Source organism: Magallana gigas, chromosome 9, assembly GCF_963853765.1.
Source record: "Magallana gigas chromosome 9, xbMagGiga1.1, whole genome shotgun sequence".
Taxonomy (NCBI): Eukaryota; Metazoa; Mollusca; class Bivalvia; order Ostreida; family Ostreidae; genus Magallana; species Magallana gigas.
Window position 1 is genome coordinate 28,544,130 of NC_088861.1, and position 22,439 is coordinate 28,566,568.

At 32.3% G+C, this 22,439-nt stretch overlaps 2 long non-coding RNA genes across 2 annotated transcripts; both read left to right on the plus strand.

Moving 5' to 3' along the window:
* The first annotated feature begins 7,181 nt into the window (after positions 1 to 7,181).
* On the plus strand, positions 7,182 to 7,991 carry LOC136271225 (uncharacterized). The gene is made up of 3 exons (XR_010709116.1): positions 7,182 to 7,282; positions 7,367 to 7,561; positions 7,807 to 7,991. It is a non-coding gene; the product is annotated as an uncharacterized lncRNA (long non-coding RNA).
* A 271-nt stretch (positions 7,992 to 8,262) lies between these two features.
* LOC117691283 (uncharacterized) lies at positions 8,263 to 14,262 on the plus strand. The gene is made up of 4 exons (XR_010709384.1): positions 8,263 to 8,526; positions 10,913 to 10,978; positions 11,536 to 11,614; positions 11,713 to 14,262. It is a non-coding gene; the product is annotated as an uncharacterized lncRNA (long non-coding RNA).
* The last annotated feature ends 8,177 nt before the right edge of the window (positions 14,263 to 22,439 follow it).

Sequence of the window (22,439 nt, forward strand, 5' to 3'; positions counted from 1 at the left end):
TTTACTAAACCGCAGTGATCGCTATAAAGTTAAAGAGGTCTTTGTTAAATGGAAATAAAATTTAAAAATTTTGCGTTGTATAAACACATGAGGAAATTTACAGTTATACATATTTCAAAATAAAGTTTCATCGTGTTTATTGAAACAATTGGCAATGAGCAAATTATACAACCAAGCGCATGCATCCATACATTCATACACGTTTTTGGACACACATACACCGAGCACGCTTCAGATAGTCCACCAATATGCTTGAAAAGATATTAAAATTTTACTAATTTCTGTAACGATTTGTTTATCAACACCACGATGAAATTACGAATTCAACCCCTGCCCCTCAGGTATATACATACAGAGTTTACGTCAATCTCATGAAAAGGAAGTATGGTTTCTTTCCATATCATGCCTTTAAATTAGAAGGTCATGGTAATACACATATTGCATCTTAAACAAGTCTGTTTTAAGTGTCTGTATAAAGTACGTAGTTATTAACTTTCATTATGTTTTCAAAAGATTAAATTATTTACCATTGTCATATTATTTTGTTTGAATACTTATGTACATGAAGTCAAAATTATGAAAAAATTCATGTTTTCGCCTATTTTTTTTTTCAACAGAAAAGGTGTCCACAGCCGTCGCCCAAAACAAAATTAATAAATCTTAATATTTGATAACGCATAATGAAGCTATGTTGTGAACTTCATTGTGGTTGATGGCTGCAGACGTTCTTTGAAAATCCCGCTGCAATACAGTGATGTAAGAGTCACCTTGCGTTTTACCTCATTTGTATACATCGATTGTCTTCTGATTTACATTCTGGAAAAATATGATGTGGAGGACAATTTTTTACAACTTATTTGACAATACGATGCAATGCGCATTTTTAATAATCTGTTTATCTCTGCAAGTATAGGCAAACTAAGAGTGCACATAAATACCGAGTAATACAATTGTTCAAACTGGAACGTTCTTTATATATGTATTCATAAAACAATTCCATCAAGTTGAATTAAAGAGACAGTACAGCTGCAAACACATGTGTGAATAACTTCAGATTTACCAATTGTATCGTTAGGAAATAGAAATAACATTGATTGTAATAATTGAAACACATAAACATCCCTTCGCATACCTCATTAACGTAATTATAAGCTTCCGGAAAATCAAGGGTCGTACAAACCGGAATAATATTATATCGTTTATTTGTATCACGTGGACTTTGATTGACAGTAATTGACACCTGCTGAAAACTATAATATATTCGTCCAGCTACGGTCATCATTGTATACGAGGTTAAAGGGACTCTCTAAACGGGACACTGTAACGTACTTGATGTGGCTGTAAATCTATATGTTTGAATTTCCCGCTTTTTAGCTCACCTGAGCTGAAAGTTCAAGTGAGCTATTCTGATCACATTTTGTCCGTCGTCCGTCTGTCTGTCCGTCTGTAAACTTTTTACATTTTCAACTTCTTATATAAAACCGCTTTTCCAATTTCAACCAAATTTGGCTCAAAGCATCCATATGGGAGGGTGAATATAAATTGCAGAAATAAAAGTCCGATCTGTATTCAAAGCGGAGAAAACCTTGAAACTGAAGAAAAAAGGCAGGTGCATTTTTTAAAATCTTCTTCTCAAGAATTACTGAGTCCAATTCAACGCAGTTTAGCATAAATTATCCTTATGGGAAGGAACATATAAATTGCAAAAATTAAGGGCTAATTATGTTTGAAATCTGAGTTGTTACGAAAATAATAATAAAGGAAAGGCGTGTTTCAATCAGTTTAATAGCTTCGGGTTCGGCATCCGGTAAAATGGGTAGGCAAGACTTGGCCTGGGCAAAACAAGAGATTGGCAGTTATTAATCTGCCAATCTCATTAAAATTTCAGGATATTTGATGGACCAGTATATTTGTATTCGCTGTAAATATTGCTGCAAAATAATGCGTATTTGGAATTGACGATTGCCGATCTGCCCCAGCTTTTATTTTGCCACGGCCCGGGTTTGCATACCCATTCTATCAAAACACGTATCCCATACTTCTAAAACGAGGTTCTTTGTTTAAAGCAGCCATGAGATATACGAAAAAGGGTCGATCTGACTATGATGAATTTGCTTGTCGTGCAACAGTTCGCGTATGAAGGGAAATTTTTGAAACATGCAAAATATATTGGTGCCGATTTTGTAAAGTAAATTGAGGCTAAATATTTCAATGCGTTGACAATTTTCACACATGACGTTGGTATTAGCTTGTTCTGATTTTCGTTTCGTTTTCATTATTTATGCTTTGTAACCTGGGAACTATCGTCTGTGTTCCGTGATTTTTACGTATCAAATCAAACAGAGACTTCGGTAAATCAAACATTTAACTGTTTGCATGTACCTGCGCAAATTAAGCAAAATCTGATGTATCAAAAAAGTACTGAAATACAATTCATTATATCGGTAATTTGGCATTATCTTTAGCGTAATGGTAGATTAATGCAATAGGTTTTGTTGAGATGCTCGGCATTTTCTCGTTTGATATCGCTGACGGAAATATGTAGGTATATACATGTATATAATTATATAATTCATTTCGAAAAAATAAATTGTGTTCTTTATTTGTTATAGTGCATGTTTCTGGTGTTTAATTGTTTACAATTTCTATTTACTAACCATACTTGAGTGTTAAGCTTCGAATTATAAGCAAGATACAGAGATTTGCTCACAATTCAATGTTTGTACACAGATCTTAAAAACTAAAGATTAAAAAAGTAAAAAAAAATTCAATATTTATTAAGAAAATTTTCAAAGTCTGTTCTTCCAGAAACCAACTTTAACAACTTATTGTATTGTAAACTTAACATTTTTTCGTCATTATTACTCCTACTGTACATGTGATCCTTGACTGTGTTTGTGACATTTGTATAAACTGATTTTGATCCTCAAATACCAGTGAACTGGTCTGGAGTGAATAAAAGAATTGAAAATCGTAGGCCATTCTTTTTTTTTCATTTTAAATGCTGAATAGGAAATACCAAGTTAAACATCTTAAGCTGAATGTAATAAACTCATGTGAACAAAATATGACTCAAACCTAGGCTAACTGTGAGCTCTTTATCTTGCTTATAAATCTACCATTGACGCTGAAATTTTGGTTGAACATTAGAAATTCTATATGAATTAGAGTATGTTAAATACTTGTACAAACAAAATAAAAGAATGATATTTTGTATATACCTACTCTTTGGGGCCTCCTCTTTATACAATAAATAATGTGAAATCTACATCAATTTTGATTTTTTCAGACACGAGTAAATAAAAACATCTTTAAAACAGTTTCAATAGTTCTGACACATGTCTGTTGCGGGGATATAAATTAATTATCGCTATTCCTTAGAAAATATCAGAGCGGAAAATTATCCTGGTTTGTACGCGAAGTATATAACATTCATTTAATTATAATGGAGAAGACAAATACATTTTTTGAATGTTTTTAATTTGAGGAATTGAGCACATTGAGGTACAATTTTCTTCTTCACATCTATACATGTAGGATTTTTTAAATAAAAAACAATAACTATTATATTTTTTTTTTGAAATACAATAACTAGTAAGTAGTTGATGAGAAACGGGTACCTATATGCTCTCATATATTTTGATCGCTTTACAAAGGGGGGGGGGGCAGAACAAAAAAATAGGGAATTGGAAGTTAACAACTTAACAGTGTGCCCCTGACAAATGTTTAGTTTTATATCTTGCGTAGGATATTCTTATTCTGGTAAAAAAAATAGTATTTCATGAAGGTACAATGTCAAAGATTACGTGTATGCAAAAATAAGGGTAAAGTTTGAATACTTTACAATATATATTTTTTGTTATTCTAATGAGGGACCATATGGCACACTCTCTTTTGAACGCCCATTGTTGCTCAGGTGAGCGTTGTGGCCCCATGGGCCTCTTGTCTTTTTTACTCTCTAAATCTGTGACTGGAGTGACGTGTACACTGCTAATTGTAAATACCGCTTTCCAGTCCGTGCAGTCCAGCAGAGTGGACGTGTGTCTTGGTAGCCTCCAAGATTGGGAAACTTCTCCCTACTATGTACATTTATGTGTGTTTTTCACCAATTTCAAGGTATTTGTTTTTTGTTTTTAATGTCATATATGTTTAATTGGTTTGTTTGCTATGTTAGAAAGCTTAGTTTTCAAAGCACGTGTTCGAATGGAAAATTGTCATTTTAGAACTGAACACTAACGATGAATTGTTTCAAGTATATTCTATTCTATTTGAAAAGAAATTATGTTAAAGGGGATGACAGTTTACATGTATACCAGCTGAATTATGACAACTACGTCGGAAATGATTACAGTACCGATCAGACCCAACATAACAGAAAGTAAACCCCAACTAAACCCTGGGATTACTTTCTGGGTTTACTCGCGGTTTACTTCGGGTTTACTAGAATGGACTCAGAGTAAACCCAGAGTAAACCCAAAGTAAACCCAGAGTGGACATAGAGTAAACCCAGTTAAAAGTATACCCCTAAAAGCAGACGCTGATTGTGTATTCGGAATATACAAAGGATGTGCATTACAGGCAGTAGGATAGTAAGATAAAATACTAGTCTCACAGTAGTCTGCTTCACACTTCAGTGCATACAGTTTACCTCAACAGCAATTTCAAAGTAAACCCAAAGTAAACCCCGAGTGGACCCAAATTTTCAAAAAGTAAACCCAGAGTAAACCTCAAGTAAACCCAAAAAGTAAACCCGGGGTTTAGTTGGGGTTTACTCTGGTGTTAGGTTGGGTCTGATCGGCACTGTACGGAGCGCCAGACCCGCCCTTTTTCATTCATCAGCGGTCTACGCTGGAGACGTGTGTATATGTGGGTTGTGTTGTGGTGTCTCAACTGTCTACATACCGGAACAACGGTTGTGTCATCTGTCCGTGTGTCTGTGTGTCTGTGTCTATGTGATGTCCGAGGATTGGGTGTAAAGTCACCGGAAATATACCGAGGAGCAAGGAAAAGGAAAAGTGACAATATTTATTGAAATTTCACTTTCATTGTTTTGAATATTTGCTTCTCATATAATTGTAGTGATATTTTTGTGAAATTGATTTGAAAGTTGATAAACGACTTTAAGGAAATTATTTGAAAATCTAAATATATTTGAATCAATTTAAGTGTTTAAATTTGTAGTTTTTTTAATTTTAATTTAATTTTAATTTTAATATTTTGTTTTGAAGTCAATTTAAAGATTTGTTATCGAAATTAGAGTCGGCTCTCTCTTTTAGAATCTGGTTAAATATTGCTTTCATTTATTTTTTTTCTTATATATATATTTTTCTTATTAAATATTTGTTTGTTTATTTTGGTGTTTTGGTTATTTCTGATACAGACATCGGGCAATTCTAAAGAACTCGTCTGATCATTATATCAGTTCAGGATATATGATTCATGACAGACACATCATCACTTTTTCGATGATAATTTGTTGATGCTTTACGAATTTCGGTTCATTTTAAAATTAACAGACATAAATGTGTCAAATAACCCCTCAAAGGACCTCATTTACAAAAGTGAATTTAGGTTGTAGCAATACCTATGATAAACACGCAAAATACATGCTTACAAAATAATAACTGTGCTTATTTTAAAAACTTTGAACAATTATTACCTCAGAAAAGTAGAAATGACATAATTATCGTTATCAACAAACATGTCCAGGAAAATCTTTGCGAGCCCTGCATCTGTTTTGTTTACAGTAATTACGCATGCTTATTAGTATAGAAGGCTGAACCCCGTAACACGTTGCGATGTTATAATGTTTAGTTTATACGTAATTATTAATTTTAATGAAATAATTAGATTTATTTCATGGAGAACTTTGTAATTTTTAGAAAGTTTATTCATTCATGAGTAGTACAGAAATACCGAAACCGATCGGAAATTTTTTTTCAAGTCGGTTTTTTCACAAGATGCGCTGTACTGTCTCTTAAACCAAACTGTAGTCTATGTGTTTATTAACATATATGTAAGTAACTTGCAATTATTCAGCTCTAAATTACACATGTACATGTACGGTACATGTACATAAAGCACTCTTGATTTTTTTTTTTTATTAGGCACAGTCAGTTACAATTTGACAACGGATATTACAGGACAATTTGAAACTTAATGTAGTAATATTTTGCTCTCGAATACATTTATCTAAATATACAAAGTTTTATAAGAAATTATAGAAAAGTTTCTGAAATTAGGTTTCGCTCATTTTTTAACCTCACCCCTTTTAGTGTTTGTTGAGCTCTAAGATATGTTCATTGACTTCATGCAAAGATATTGACATGACTTGGTCAACTCCATACATGACTAGAGCTGCATCAACATTAATTACAACCAACCATGGAAAGTTTCACCTCTAAAAGAGATGCGAGCTTAAATGTATCCTATGGTTATTCAGACACAAAGTTTAAAATACAATAACCTGAGAGTGGTGTATATGTGATTTCCAGTGTGTGTTAAAAGATTAAAACAAACTACTTTTAATTATTTTATTTTTTATTTCCCGTATGCATTTGCAAAAATGTGTCCACCTGATTAGTTTTTCTATATAAAAAGATGGGTTTTTATTTGCATGAGAAAAATCTGTTAAGTATACTTCCTCAAAAGACTGATAAAACTAACAATGACATTTAATACACACGAAACAAGGGGAAACTGATTTATGAAATTGCACTGTTTGAATGATCAGTCTCTTAAGGTATGTTATTCGTTTCTGCAGAATCATGTGTATACTGGTAACTATTTGGTTTCACCCTCAGTTATGTACTCTTACCACCATGCACACATAAATATATCAATACGAAACTATTTAGAGACAAACTGTAAGTATTTATGGAAAAGCATGCAATATGGAAATACTCGGCGGATCGAGATGTTAAAATAGTCTTATGATAAAATGATGCATTAATGGCACAAGTATATTTTTAATTTTGATCTCTTAAAAGATATATCGTCCCCATTTGAGTTTTTCCTCCAGCTATTTGATCCCTTTCTAGAAAAAAAACCTGTCGAAATTCGAGGTCATTTTAGCGTCTTGCTGAGCTACAAGCAAGGCCGTTCATGCGCCCCAGAGCTGATTCACCAGCTCGACAAATAGTATAAAAATACACGGTGAAAATATATCCATGGATAGGTCACTCTTACTTCGTTATTCGTGTGGTGTTTCTATTTTTTCATATCTTCCTTGTTAAAATGGAAGTGTTATGTTCGATAATATTGTGTTTGATCCAATTAATAGGTAAGCATCTATGGAGACTTTCAAGTAAAGAACGATATGCTACAAATTAATTATTGTCTTTGATACACATCATTGTTACAATAGGTTTTGAAGTCCTCTTCAGTTGTTGCTGTATGGGTGACACCAACATTGCTGTAGAGAATGCTTTTATTTTGTGCGACAATAATGCATCGTGCAGTGCTAAGTGTTACGGTGGTTACATATTCCCTAGTGGATACACGGAGGAATCTTACAGATATCAGAATGGAGTATGGAAGCCTATCGCATCAGCATGCAAACGTAAAAGGTTTTTTTTAAAATCAATATGGCATTTCTTTCATAACTATTCATTTCCGGGAATTTTTTTATAGTGAATATCATTGTTTAAATTTTTTAGACTCTTTAATAAAAATTTTATATCGTGATCTTAATAATTTGGATTTAAATGAATATATTTGTGACATTCAAACGAAAAAATGAATTCTTAAATGAATTAATAAGGAAGTGAACTATAAAATAATATACTTTCTATTCATTTTAACCAGGATTACCTGTAATATCTGTCGACTATGATGCTTTGTGGACATTCGAAGATGTTCAACCGTCATCATGTTACAATATTGCAATGCAACTCAACAATTCAGTTGATGTTATAGAGAAAGAATTTTGCAATATTTGCCAGGAGTTCCCTCTAAATGCTTCGGCAATGTTTACCTATTCAATGGTTGGCTCAGAGGTGTGTTTGAATTTAAATTTAAGACACATTTATTTTGTCCGTTTTTCTTAATTGTGTCTTTATAATCTAAATAAAATTACAATTTGCTTACAAAACAAAATTACCTCAGCGGGTAATGACATAAAAAATAGTTTGGAAAATTTATTTTTAATAAATGTTCTAATAATCCGTTTACAGGAAAATTGATGTATTATGACAATGATTTATTCATGTAGGTGATATTGTTTATTGAATTTAACATGCATCATTTTTTCTTTTCAGATAATTGGAAGATTTAAAGTAGAGTATTACAAATTTTCCAGTTGGTTTCATATTGAAACATGCATTGATTTCACAAAACTAACATTTGAAAATAAGCAAATCTACAAGTCTTTGTTTGATAATGTAACATGTGGGAAAGAAAACATGGAACTGAGATACAGTATCAGAAGGAATCTCTACAACATAAGTATCCATTTACATTGCAATAATACTTCGGAAGTCCATAACGTGACAAGGTCTACCGATGGAAAGGTGGAACTTTATTGCGGTAAACCGTATTTTCTTTTTCATTTTCCATGTTTAAACAAACGAAACAATAATGATTTGACGCTTCAACAGTGAAGGGACCCAACAAGCAAACTCCAAGTTTTTTTTTGCGTTTCTTGGGATGGCTTTGGATGTGTAAACAATTTGCGTTTGCTTCAAGTTTACTTCCTGTTCCCCTTCGATCTGCTCTGTTAATTTGGAGTGTCCGTTTTAGATGTTCGCTTTACGCACTGAAAAGGCGCGGCGATTTAATTCAGAAAAAATTCATATAAAAATCTCGTCTACTTTTTTCTGATATGAAGAACTTGAACAAACCTTTTGTTTGTCAAAATTCCATGAAATTCTCAAAATAAACGCGGCGTTTGAAAGGTCATAATGATACACATGTGGTTAAATCTAAATATTGCCTTATTTTCAAATTTAAGCATATTGTTAAAACAAACATTCTGTAGTTGATTAATAATTAGAGAGCGGTTTATATGTTGACATGTTCATTTTTTTTTTGGGGGGAGGGGGGGGGGGTTCGGGGTTCAGAGGGTCTAAAAACTGAATATATATATTACATGTATAAGTTAATACATGTACTTTTTAATAAATTGGTTTTTTTTTTCGTCTATTACATGTATATGTGGACATTTTTTAAAATAAAAAAAATGATTAAAAAAACTAATAGAAATAAATGTTCAGTCATGTAAAAAATATGTGATTCAAATATTTTTATAATCAATTTTAAAATCAAAACATGTAGCAATATTTGTATTAAACGGATGTTTATAATTTTTATAGTAATAGTCTTGTACATGTGTCACGGGCACCTGACGTTATGAGTTGTTGTCATAATAAAAATAAATACCCTTTGGCCTGCTTAAAAATAAACAAGGTACCCATCGCTGCCATCTTGGATGTTTTTCAGACAGTCACATCAGGTGCAATATTTGCTTAAAACTCATCGGGAAAATTATTTTGCCATCCTCTTCGTCTCTCGATCGGTGGTTCAACACCTTAGTTTACATCTGATTCAACTCTAACGGTGGGTAACACCTGTGTTTAATAAAATCCATCCATTATTCTGCATTTACTGCCTTTGTTATACGATAATTGTCTAAAGGGTGATGGAAGTTGTCACAATACGTAAATGAAATTTTCTTGCACCGTGTGTTTGTTTCAATATTTCCAAATATATGGGTTTATAAACATGTTTTTATAAACTTTGTGTAATAAAAGTTTAAATTGACAGTTTACAGAATCCGAATCCCGTTTTTCTTAATTTTAACTTGTATTGTGATAGATTTCAAAATGAACGCCTTTGAATATTTGTATCAGTGCTATATTTGGAAGGTATTACCCTGAGTATGACGTAATATGTCAACTTTCGTCCAATCTTTAACCTTTTGTCGCATATATAAGGCAGTAGATGCAGACTGAAGGAGGATTAATGACAAGTGTGACGAACCGTTTTGGTTGAATCGGTTGTAATCTTGTTGTTAAATTACCGATCGGGAGACGGAGAGGAATTAAAAATAATTTTACCGATGTTTTTATTTTAACAAAAATTTATAACGTCAGGTGCCTGTGTCCTGTGTTTAATATCTTGCAAGTAAATGAAAACGACGAAAGTAAATTTATACATGTACAACTCTCCATATAGTTAAGACAGATTTTCAAATTAGAATAAATTTTCAGGTTTTTTTTCAGTGCAAGAAATAAGTGGTATACCTTAAAAAGGGCCTATAATCAAATTCAGCTAGATGTAGAAAAAAAACCTGCGGCCATATGAATATGCATTTGGTAAATCGGATAAAAATGAAAAAAACAAGACCTTAATTAATGTCTGAATATTACCATGATACGAATAACAAAATGAAACAAAATATTTTACGTACATGCTCATGCAAACAGCACTTTGATATAAAGCAATGTTTTTAATACAACAATTTGCCAGCTAGCACGTGGATTAGTGTCCGCACTGATTGGCAATGCTTTTACAATGGTTTTGTTGGTGATCCTAATTTGAAGTTCTCGTAAAGTTTTATAAAGGTTTTTTTCAAGTTTAAACCGAATCGAGCGATTACTTTCTGGAACCGCCAGGGTTCGACTTTTCGTCTGCTCTGGATTTCTCTCGAGTTTTTACTCTTGATTCTTTTGGGGACCGTCCTGGCGAACCAGAGGCGAACCCCATATTGACACAGAAAGGGAACCTTATATTAATAGGTTTTTTTCTGTTACGTTGTGCGAGGTAAATACTGAATGCATTTGTGTCTGTCTGTACATACAAGTTCTTTTAACATATATACATATTTGGCATTTTACGTATATTTTTTTAAGTAGTGATATAGTAAATAGCGAATAATTAATATATATGGACAATTTATTGTTTTATGTTTTAGATTCTAATGAGTTTGACTCATCAACTCAAAAGGTTACAACCGAAACTGCATTTTGGACTACAAACGGTACAACTTTCTTTTGAAATCATTGTTAGGTTAACCGATATTTAATTAGCTTTAATACAATCTCAAGTATTTGATATACAATTTGAAAAATAGATTTAGATAAAAACTGATGATATATTCAAGCATTAAAGTTAAGTTAATTAATCAATCATTACTCATGATATTTTCTGAAATATATAGTAGACCTGAAAAATATCACAATGATTAAAAGTATGTTTTTATCACATGTACTTGTTCATTAATTTGTAACTAAGATTAGCTGACAATGCCTTTTTTTCTTACAAACTACCGAGAAAGATTGTTAGAAGATTTTAGTTATCAATAATCGGTAAATAATATCATATCAAGATGCTCAGGGATATTGTTAGATAATATATTACAGTTGATAGTGGATCAAATGAAAGATGTGTTTTCAGTTTGACCATCTCTATGTTAACGACGGCCAATCAATCAAGACGTATTATTTATTACACAGTCATACAAGAATGGAAACCTATAATCATATTCTTTATATATCAAATTATTATTATTACGTATATACATTTTGTTTGTTTCAGTAATTTACATCGCTACATCGTCTATTGGAGGTTTTCTTCTTCCTGTCATCGGCATACTATTAGCTTGCTGTATTAAGCGGTATGGGGCTTGCTCTACGTAAAAACTTACTTACCGTCAATATGCTCTTTAAAGTATGCTAAATGTTTAGATATATTTTTGTTATTTTGGACTTACAGATTTAAAACGCCTAAAAGACCATCTGGAGAAAAACAAATTTCTTGCAAGTGCAACGTAACTCTCCAAGGATTCAAAGATGACTTTAGAGGAGAACTTATTGAAAACGAGCTTTACCAAAGCGCTGATAATATGATTTAGTAAACGAACGATACTGATAGATGTACTTATGAAATTTAATTAAATTTTGTAGTTACACCACAGCAAAGAAGTCTTACCAAAATATAAAAATTTGAGAATAAAATGGTTCGTATTACCTTGATTTATTACAAAAATTTAAAAAACAAAAAGACACAACAAAAGGTGGATTTATAGAGAGAATACAGCAATATGTTTTTGTTCTTTTTAAATTGCTGCAGATTACAAATCATAAAGCTAAAAATTGACAGAAGACAATGAAACGTAACTTATGCCTTTTGATATTGAAACTCGTTTTGATATCTTCGTAATTTTCTTATTTTTAGTTAAAATGTTTTGAAAATGGTTTGACCTATCATGTTTTTGGCTAATCTTTAAACATTATATTTGTAGAATTATATCAGCAAAACTTAATATTAGTGTCCTCATGATTCGGTTCTACAGATGCGAATATTATCTGTAGTAATATTTAGATATCGCTGTGGCTAAAAAAGTTTAGAGTTTGTAATAAAAATTAAAATCTATTCTCCTGGATTAGGATACGATTAGGCAATGACGGATACGAATGCTAATCATTCACATAATGCATAAAAAATGATGCGTTGGTGTTTTGTATACATACTTCCGTCTGGAAGATTGGCCTTATAGCGATTCTTCCCTATGAAACTATCTATACATATTAACGGTATATACAGTACTTCTATTTTGGATAACTATAACATTTTATTATGCTAACCCTCATCTCTGTTATTCCAGGTGGATATCCCCATTTTACCTGTAAAAATGCAAACCACTACGGTTCATACAATATCATGTTATTGTTTTATATAAATACACTTTGGTGAAAATAGGGTACTTTATATGATGCCTAAAATAATCAAAGTACTGAAGAACTGACGGGGGTTGATTTTGTCGATGTTTATTTATTTTAAAATCAATGAAATGTTATTTTGCATGATGTAAGTACATGTAGTTTCCAATTCATGAAGTTGAATTACGCACATTTTTATAATATGAATTTTTGGACTTTTTCGACAAGAATGTCGAGAAACCCCCAAATGAATCATGTTAAATAATATTTAAAGATAAAATTAATGCAATCAAACTATGTATCAGTAATAGAAATATTTCTCGAAAATTGCATGGATCAAAGCAATATTGAACTCCAGTCTCGTTCAACCAAACGCTCGACTGACACCGTAATTCTCCGCCAAGGATTTACGGAGACAGCCGAGCGTCGAGTTGAACGAGACTATATTGAACTCTGGTGTAGGAATACATTCGACTACAAAAAATATTCAAATTGCTCGTACCATTTAAAATCTGACTATTTTCAAGGTATTTATGAATAAGTTTTCTTGAAAAAACAATGCTTTAACATACATTACATCGAATTTGTCATTTATTTTCAAGAACGAAGTCTTGTCAGCAGTAAATGTATAGGAAAGTTGATTAAAATCAACTCCCAAAAATTGGCATATTTCTAAGTTAAAACTTTCATAGAGTAATGTTTAGAATCTCTGAATAAAGGTCGTTCTCTTAATAATGCACATCCAGTTAAGAAGTACTAGCTTATCACATTGCATATGTTGATTCACAAATATGTCATTAATCGACATAGCCATGATTTTAATTGCATGTTTACTGATATTGGTCTATGAGTTAATATTTCAATTTCCTTATTTTACCAGATTTTTGCTATAACTTACTATGATGTAAAAAAAAATTCAAAATCGTTTTTGCACAAGGATTGACTTACAACGTGTCATACCGATTGTGCCCGTTTCTCTCCGAATAACAAACCTTAGATTCAGAATTAATATGCCTGACGTGATTGTTATATTCATTAACGTGTTTGTATATATGTTTTTTTTATAGTTAGATATTTTCAAGGAATTGTCACTTTATCAACAAGTTTTTTTTAATTCCAGAATAATCTTCGTTATCTATAATTTTAGAATATTTTTTTCAAATGTATTTATATCCTAATAGTTTTTTTTTGCACCCACACAAGAAAGTCCATCAGACCAGTCAATTATGGTCTATATTTTGCAATACATTATAAAAAACCTGTATTTATCTTGTATAAATTGTGCAACTGTTGGTTAGTTTGATTATATTTTACTGCATAAACATAAACAAAATGTTCAAACTGTTAATTCAACTTTTTCCTGTTATGCATTGATGCATAGTTTTTTGGTTAGTTAGAAAATTATACTCTCTTTGAATGAATATGGAACAACGTTATTGCAATATACAATATTTATTAAATGAATGTTTGTCACAATTTTCGGTGGAAACGTGCTTGTATAAAAAAAAAATATTTTGTATAATTTAGAAAGTATATTTTTTTTTTTCTGAATGTTTATCCTAAAACTATTTTATCACAAACTATTTTAATATGTATTTTGTTGCTTTTTTATATACAATGTTAATATGTCTAAATAATAATGAGAAGGTCAAGTTTTGTGTTTTTTTCTCAATCTTAGACAATAAATCAATAATTGTACCTCAATATGATAATTCAACATATAGCGTTATTTAATTTGTCTAAACAGTCATGTGACAGAGCGAAAGAAACGAACAAAACGTCGTGTCTCCCGGGGAATAAATGTCATATCCCAACTGTTCTGAAGTGTCGGATTTTTTTCATTGCATTGATATGAAATGCCGAGATCAACACACGACGTTTACAAATTCAAATTCAGCTTTAAAAGATCTCATTTAATGAAAGAAACCGTAAATATTAACATCATGTAAATTCAATCTTTCTCGATGTTTTTGCTTTTTTAGCGTAGAAAAACTATTGGAACTTTACTTTTTAGTAATAAGGAATGTCGTTAGGTTTAATATGTCGTTAGGTTAAATAGTTTATAGCATGAGTATCGGGATATTGGGCGATTTACTCCATTGAGTTGCCCTCGGGAAATATTATTTTTCTGGAGGGAGTAATTCTTTTTATCTTTCTCATCATTATGCTGTAAATGTATAGTATCAATAAAAGTATGTGGTTAAACTCTCTGCACAGCAGAAGCAGAGAAGTAATCAAAAGCCAGAGGGATGTTTAAAATACATAAATAGTTTCATAAAACTAAATGTTTGCCATAAGATTAAAAGACTGACACTACGGAAAATGTAGTCAAATTTCTTGTGAACTCATCTCCATTGTAAGGGAACCTTTTTTATTTCTATTTATTTCATTTTTGGCAAAATCACTCATTAAATGTAAGTAAATATCAAAGACGTCCTCAAAATTGTTAAATCTGTTAGGATGAATGAATGAAATCAAACTCTTAGGAATAGATGTTACAATCTAAGATTATATAAATCTAGAAGGAATAGAGGAAATAATGGTTCTTAAAGATAAGTACCTGTATGCCCTACTATCATTTTACACGCGTGGTTACCTTCTAACATTGTAATTTTTTCTGTACGCCGTGCATTGAAAATAGATTTGATCAAATGGATTTCAAAGCGTTCAATCTTTTTTCCAAAAACTTAAAAACATAGTTTTTAAGTACTAATTCAATAATTTCACAAGATTCTGTGGACTATGTGTTTTTGAAAGTCCTGGCGTTGTTAAGTCATAGAATATAGATACGTTATTAATTTGTGTCATTGTTACATAGGGAAATGGTTGGACTTGATAACGAAATAACACCTGATATCACAGACTAATTCACACTTTGCAAACCGGGGATTACATTGTAAGTTGTTTTTATTTTCGGGATCAACTCTAGAGTCAACATGAAAAAGAAGTCTTCTTCTTTATACTACTAAATGTTTCGTATAATTTGAATAAATGTCTCTAGCCCCATCCAAATTACAAAACAAAAACGTAGTTTTAATGTCAAATTTTACAAGCCCTTGATCTACAATCGCAACTGTAAGAAAGAACAAGGGGCAGTAAGCATATATTATTTGCCCAATATTTTTTAAAATTTTCAAACAAGCTCAATCATTGACATTATTTGATATTTTTGTTGATGGGATGTTTATTTTTCAATATATAGTCGCAAAATTGTCACCGATGTTTTTTTAGTAGAGTTATCCCTCTTGTGATCTGAGTAATTTTCCGGATATCGTGTATTTCCTATGAAATGGTCACATTCCAAACAAAAATTAGATATGGCTGCATGCAAACAACACGGTGAAATTTCAACAGATTAATCAAAATAACGAAAGAATTTTATTCTCAAAATATTTTGTTGTTGTTTGCATGCAGCCACTGTTAAAAAAATAAATTATGTTGTTTTACAATGGGCGAATTTTTCGGTTCCGGTTTCGGTTTTTATACACAGCAGACGTAAACAAAAGTGAAAGTCGGACGACAGCAATAGATATGAAGGCAAAATCATTTCATTAACTGGTAAGAATGTGTGAAAATAGTATAAGACTTAAAGATACAGCTATGCATTATGCATTTAAATGGGGTATTGTAATTGATCTGCATTCTTAACCATGTTTACGAGATCGACAGCTGACCGAGCGATCGATAACATGCATGATTGACAGTAATCGCTCACTACACCATGTGGAATACATTAGGTTATAGTCTTATTTCTAGTATGTAGTTTAAAAATGTAATAAAATTTTAAAGGAAAGAGATATTGAAATTGTTCATGAAACCGCTTCCGTTTACAATGATAACTAAGATTAGTAAGAACACGGCTACATTTTAAATTGCTTTTGATCAACTGTTGATTAAATGTCAGCTATAACTGATTGAGTATAGCATTACGAAAACAGGTTGACATTTCACAACACATGGAATATTCATTTAACAATCAAAATATCATGTTTTCAGTCTATTTATCAAATTGCTCTCTAATATCAGGGCTATGTTAATTTGTGTTTTGAGTAAATGATACCCTAGCACACAACAGCTATTTCTGTATTTTATAAGAAATCTGTTATTTTTATGTTTTAAAATAAATCTACATTTTATACTTTATTGTATTTAAATTTTTTTAGATAATCGCTTCAATACAAATTGGGTAATGTACATGTATGTAATGGTTATGTATATAAAATACATGTGATGTATGTTTTTAAAACCCATGGTCACCGTAATATTATTTTTATACAAGTAATATCCTGTAACATGTTTATTGAAATTCTTTCTTTCATTCTTAATGTAATTGGTAAACATTTTCTTTACATACATGTAAGTGTAACGAAATCAATATCCAATTACCTATTTACCTTCTCTACTATTGCCCTAGCTTTTCGGCCTCTAGAGGAATCCGAAACACACACACAAATGATTAAAATAAACTAGACACGATCTCGTTGCGAGCAACGAGGAGGTCTTCCGTCCGATTTTTAGAACAGGAAATGACCTTGCCTTTTATTTTTATCAACGAAACATATCAGGAAATGCAGATGTGATCTAAAAGAGCGATGGATGAAGGATTATACACCTGTAGGATCCTTAATTTTAAGGACCAGTCCCATTTTATTTCATATTAAATAAGAGGTCTATTGACTTAATAACAGGTCTAATAACCTGTAATAAAAAGAAACCGAAGAAAAAAAGAGGGCCTTCCTTTGTAAACGGAAGACCCTAATAACAATAAGAATAGAAGGGTCTTCCGCTGAAGACGGAAGACCCTAATAATAAAAGACTGTATTTGTCTAAATCTTAATTGAAGAGTGTTTTTCAACTTGTACTACAGTCCAAAACATGGCTGACGCGAAATAATTCCCGAATTTGTGTTTGAATTTGGAGCGTTTTCGCCCGGGAGAAGAGCTGAGGTTTTGTATGAGATGAAAAACAAAGTGTAAGATGTCTGACTATTTAGGTTTGGTAACAGTGCGAGGTCATTTGAAATATTGACGCGTGTTTTTGTCTGGAGGGGGGTGAAAAGACCCGAGCTTGATTTTCGTCGTAAATAAATCGAAAATAGAATTTTGAGGTGTGGATCTCGGATTCGTGTAACAACTATTAGGGGAAGTCCTAAAACAATGACTGATGCAGTTTACCCATGTATTTCAGTGTTGAGAATTTTTGTTCGTGTCGTTTACTATTATGTTTGACTGTTTTATTTCAGCAGGATTGATAGAATCTTTATAAATGTAGAAATAACGAAATCAGTAACACGTAAATTTATTCGGTAAAAATTTGATGCAGTAATTTCCACAGTTCTAACATTCATAAGTAGTTCACACGCTATCGTAGATTCAGACTAAACGGAAAAAAAGAAATATACATGCAACAGAAATATTACGTGGCTGCACAGGGGCCAAGCCCATTTCAACATTAATTTCAATGAAACCATACATAAAGAAAGAGGTCGAACTCTGACCCAGATAGAAAACTACCAGCTCGCTTCAAAATCCTAAAAAATCAATTAATCTTTAAAACACTCGCAACGTGCATGTATTTTTCATACAAGTAATGTCTGAGATACACTCCTGCCGAATTTTAAGTTGATGGGTCTTACAATAGGGGAGATATACGCATTATTCTCTCGAAGTCGCCAGTTTATTTTTACTCGGACATTTACCGGTCCAGAGCTCACGATGGGATTTTGCCTATGACAACAGCAGTATTGCAACAAGTCGAGAAACATTTGCAATAATCTTTTAAAATCTTACATCAAACGCAATTTATGGATTTACTTTTTACTTTTTAAGTTTTCAGAAATAAAATATATAAAATGCCATAACATTTACATGCTAAACACTACATATGTATGATGAGAGAGAGAGAGAGAGAGAGAGAGAGAGAGAGAGAGAGAGAGAGAGATTAATCAGAAATCGATTTGATCAGAGACATAAATAACATTTACGTCTCTGATTTGATAAAGAAATTTATAATTGTTTTATCTGCTTTTTCATATGTATTATATTTCTTTTTGTCTCAAGTTTTTCTTTGCCGACAATAACTGCATAATAAAAAATTCTGGTAAGTCAGCAAAAAAATAACCTACATCATTAGAAATATAGTATGATTATTTATTCCCCATTTTCCCGAATCCAAACGATACCCAAGTGTTATGTCTAAATGACCAATGTTAAGCATTCAGTTGATAATAAAAATCGGTTTTTTTTTAATCCCAGACAGTCAATAGATTTGTTATTAAATCATTGAACAGTGAATTTCAAAAAATAACATCCGTAGACAATATCCCGTAACTAGAAAAAAATACGTATTTACTCTTTTTGACGTCAAATGTACATTAGCCTCTAGCCTCATTACTCCATGTTACCTGTAGTAGATCTTTTAGAGAGAGAGAGAGAGCGAGAGAGAGAGAGAGAGAGAGAGAGAGAGAGAGAGAGAGAGAGAGAGAGAGAGAGAGAGAGATTTTAGTGTTCAGGAATTCAATATAAACGCAACATTTGTCAATAAACGCATGTATACATGCATACATGTACATATCTAAATGTTTGAATAAATACATAAAAACCTTTCTTTTTAAGCCATGTGAAATACTAAAAACATTGGTGCATTGCTAAATGTTGTGTGTATACAATCATTGAAATGGCGGCATTTCTTTGATGCCGGCAAAGCGATCCAGTGAACTCTAATGCGGTCGAACTGCAGGGGTGCTTCGGCGGCATGTCTTTGATGCCGGCAATGCGACAATCGTCCGAATTTAGCGAGCAGTTGACAGAAAAGAGCTCTATATTTGTACTGAAAAAAGCCGCTATTATTTTTATTTATGACAAAAAGAAAACGGAAAACATTCAAATCCATCATTATAAAGATAAAATCGTTAAACAAAACACAGTTATTCAAGAACAAATAATCGGCACTCGGGTACTGAACCCGGGTCGCCTGGACACAAGTCCACTACTCTAACGACTGAGCTACGCGGACTCTCGCTTCAGAACTTTGGAGCCCAAAATCTCGAGAATGCATGGATCGATTTTAAAACAGATTTCATATTCAGAGGTTTTCAGAGTGTCTCTATCGAATAGTAACATAAAAAAAATTCAAGTTCAAAAAATTAAAAAATTAAGGTTTTTCATTTCCTTCCGCTGACGACCTGAAGTGACGGCAGACGTTCGGATATGCGTAGTACACTGCGGCCGTTCCCTCTTTAAGATCTCTGAAAATTTGAAAGTTCTATCTTAAATACTTTTGGCGAAAACTCGTGAACAAGCAAAAACATAAATTCTTTAATATCTCGGGACCGGAAGTGACGACCAAAAAAATCCCACGTACTTTTCTTACAAATGTTGTCATAAACAAGATCTGAAAGTTTTACCAAAATCGACTGAAGCGTTTTCGAGAAAACGTGGGAGAAAAAAAAAAAGAATAATAACTAGACACGATCTCGTTGCGAGCAACGAGGAGGTCTTCCGTCTGATTTTTAGAAGAGGAAATGACCTTTCCTTTTATCTTCATCAACGAAACATATCAGGAAATGCAGATGTGATATTAAAGAGCGATGGATGAAGAATTATACACCCCGCTGGATCTCTAATTTGAAGGACTAGCCCCATTTTATTTCATTTTAGATAAGAGGTCTTTTGACCTAATAACACATCTAATAACCTGTAATAAAAAGAAACCGAAGAAAAAAAAGAGGGTCTCCCTTTGTAAACGGAAGACCCTAATAACAATAAGAATAGAAGGGTCTTCCGCTAAAGACGGAAGACCCTAATTATAAAAGACTGTTTTTGTCTAAATCTTAATTGAAGAGTGTTTTTCAACTTGAACTTTAGTCCAACAACCCTTTTATGTTTAATATTTTAGTTAGAAAATTAAATAAAAAGGAGAGAAAGAAATAGAGAGAAAGAACAAATCTTGGCTCCGGCGAGATTAGAACACACAGCCTTTGCAGATGTCTCAAAACATGGCTGACGCAAAATAATTCCCGAATTTGTCTTTGAATTTTGGGCGTTTCCGCCCGGGAGAAGAGCTGAGTTTTTGTATGAGATGAAAAACAACGTGTGAGATGTCTGACTATTCAGGTTTGGTAACAGTGCGAGGTCATTTGAAATATTGATGCGTGTTTGTGTATGGAGGGGGGTGAAAAGACCTGAGCTGGTTTTTCGTCGTAAATAAATCGAAAATAGAATTTTGAGGTGTGAATCTCGGATTCGGTCATTACATGTAGTACAGTAATATAGAATTGAACTAGGTTGAAAATAAAGGTTCAAGATGAAAGATCCAGTAAAATCAGGCCAGAAAAACTAAATTATTTTGTGAATAGGAGGAGGGGGGGGGGGTCAGTGCGTGTACTGTGTAAATTTAATTTCCCAGTATAGGCAATAAGCGCCGTTTAATCTCAGGAATTTCGTCTTGATTGTTCAATTCGCTGCATATTTGGCAGAAAATGAGAATGGTGTCCGAGTATCATTTTCACGAATTTTCATTTGGATTAAATGAAAGGCTTGGGAGTTATGATTTTTTTTGCAGTACATGTCAATCACGACAATTGAAACTCAAATGCCAAAAACTTCATAACTCTGTTAATAATGAACGAATTTGTCTGGTAATTAGTACAGTAATCTTGAATGGTACTTAGTTGAAATTAAAGGCCCAAGATCAAAGATCAAGGAAAATCAGGCCAGAAAAACTTAATGATTTTAAGAATGGGGGGGGGTGTCGGTCGGTGACTTCTATATTAAACGTAGAATATTAAATTCTTAATATCACAAATAACACAATTTCTAAACAAAATGCATATGTTAGAACAATGTATAAGCGTTGTTTGAAAGATGTAACTATTGATTTTTTAACATCTGTTTATCTTAGGCTCAAACACTCATAAACGGCTGGTCAGTGTTCAAACCTTGTCGCAGTCACCCGTTCGTTTGTATAGTTACGTGTATACACTTTGGAGGTTTTTCTTAATCCCAGACAGGCAACAGATTTGTATCAGTATATAGACATGCACAAAAAAAGGAAAAAGTCCACCATCATTAATAAAAATGACTTTTTAGCGTTGACTTCCAATCAGTATGAAGACAAACATTAAACAATGAATTTCAAATTATTTGAATCCATAGACATTATCCCGTAACTTGAAATAAATACATGTATAATTTTTGGACGCCAATGTACATTTAGCCTCTATCCAGTTTAATGCATGATACCAGTACTAGTTCTTATTTAAATGCTAAAACATTTGTACTTTGAGAGAGAGAGAGAGAGAGAGAGAGAGAGAGAGAGAGAGAGAGATTTTTATAGTGTTTAGGGAATCAGTATATTAGCAACGTATGTCAATAAATACCTTTATATACATGCATGCGTGTATCTATATAATTATGTGAATAAATACTAATCAGTCCTCCTTTTAAGGTAATGTTGAATACTTATTTAAACGTGGGTGCATTACTAAATATTGTGTGTTTCATTGAGATGGCGGCATTTCTTTGATGCCGGCAAAGCGACCCAGCGTACTGCAGGGGTACTTTGGCGGCACGTCTTTGATGACAGAAACAAGCTATATATTTGTAATTAAAAAAAGCCGCTATTATTTCTATATATAATAAATATAAAACGGAAAACATTAAAATCATTCATTTTAAAGATAAAATCGTTAAACAAAACAAAATTAAGAAAAAACCAACATTCGGCATGTTTTTGATACCGGCAATGCGACGAGCGTCTAAATTTAGAGAGCTGCTGACA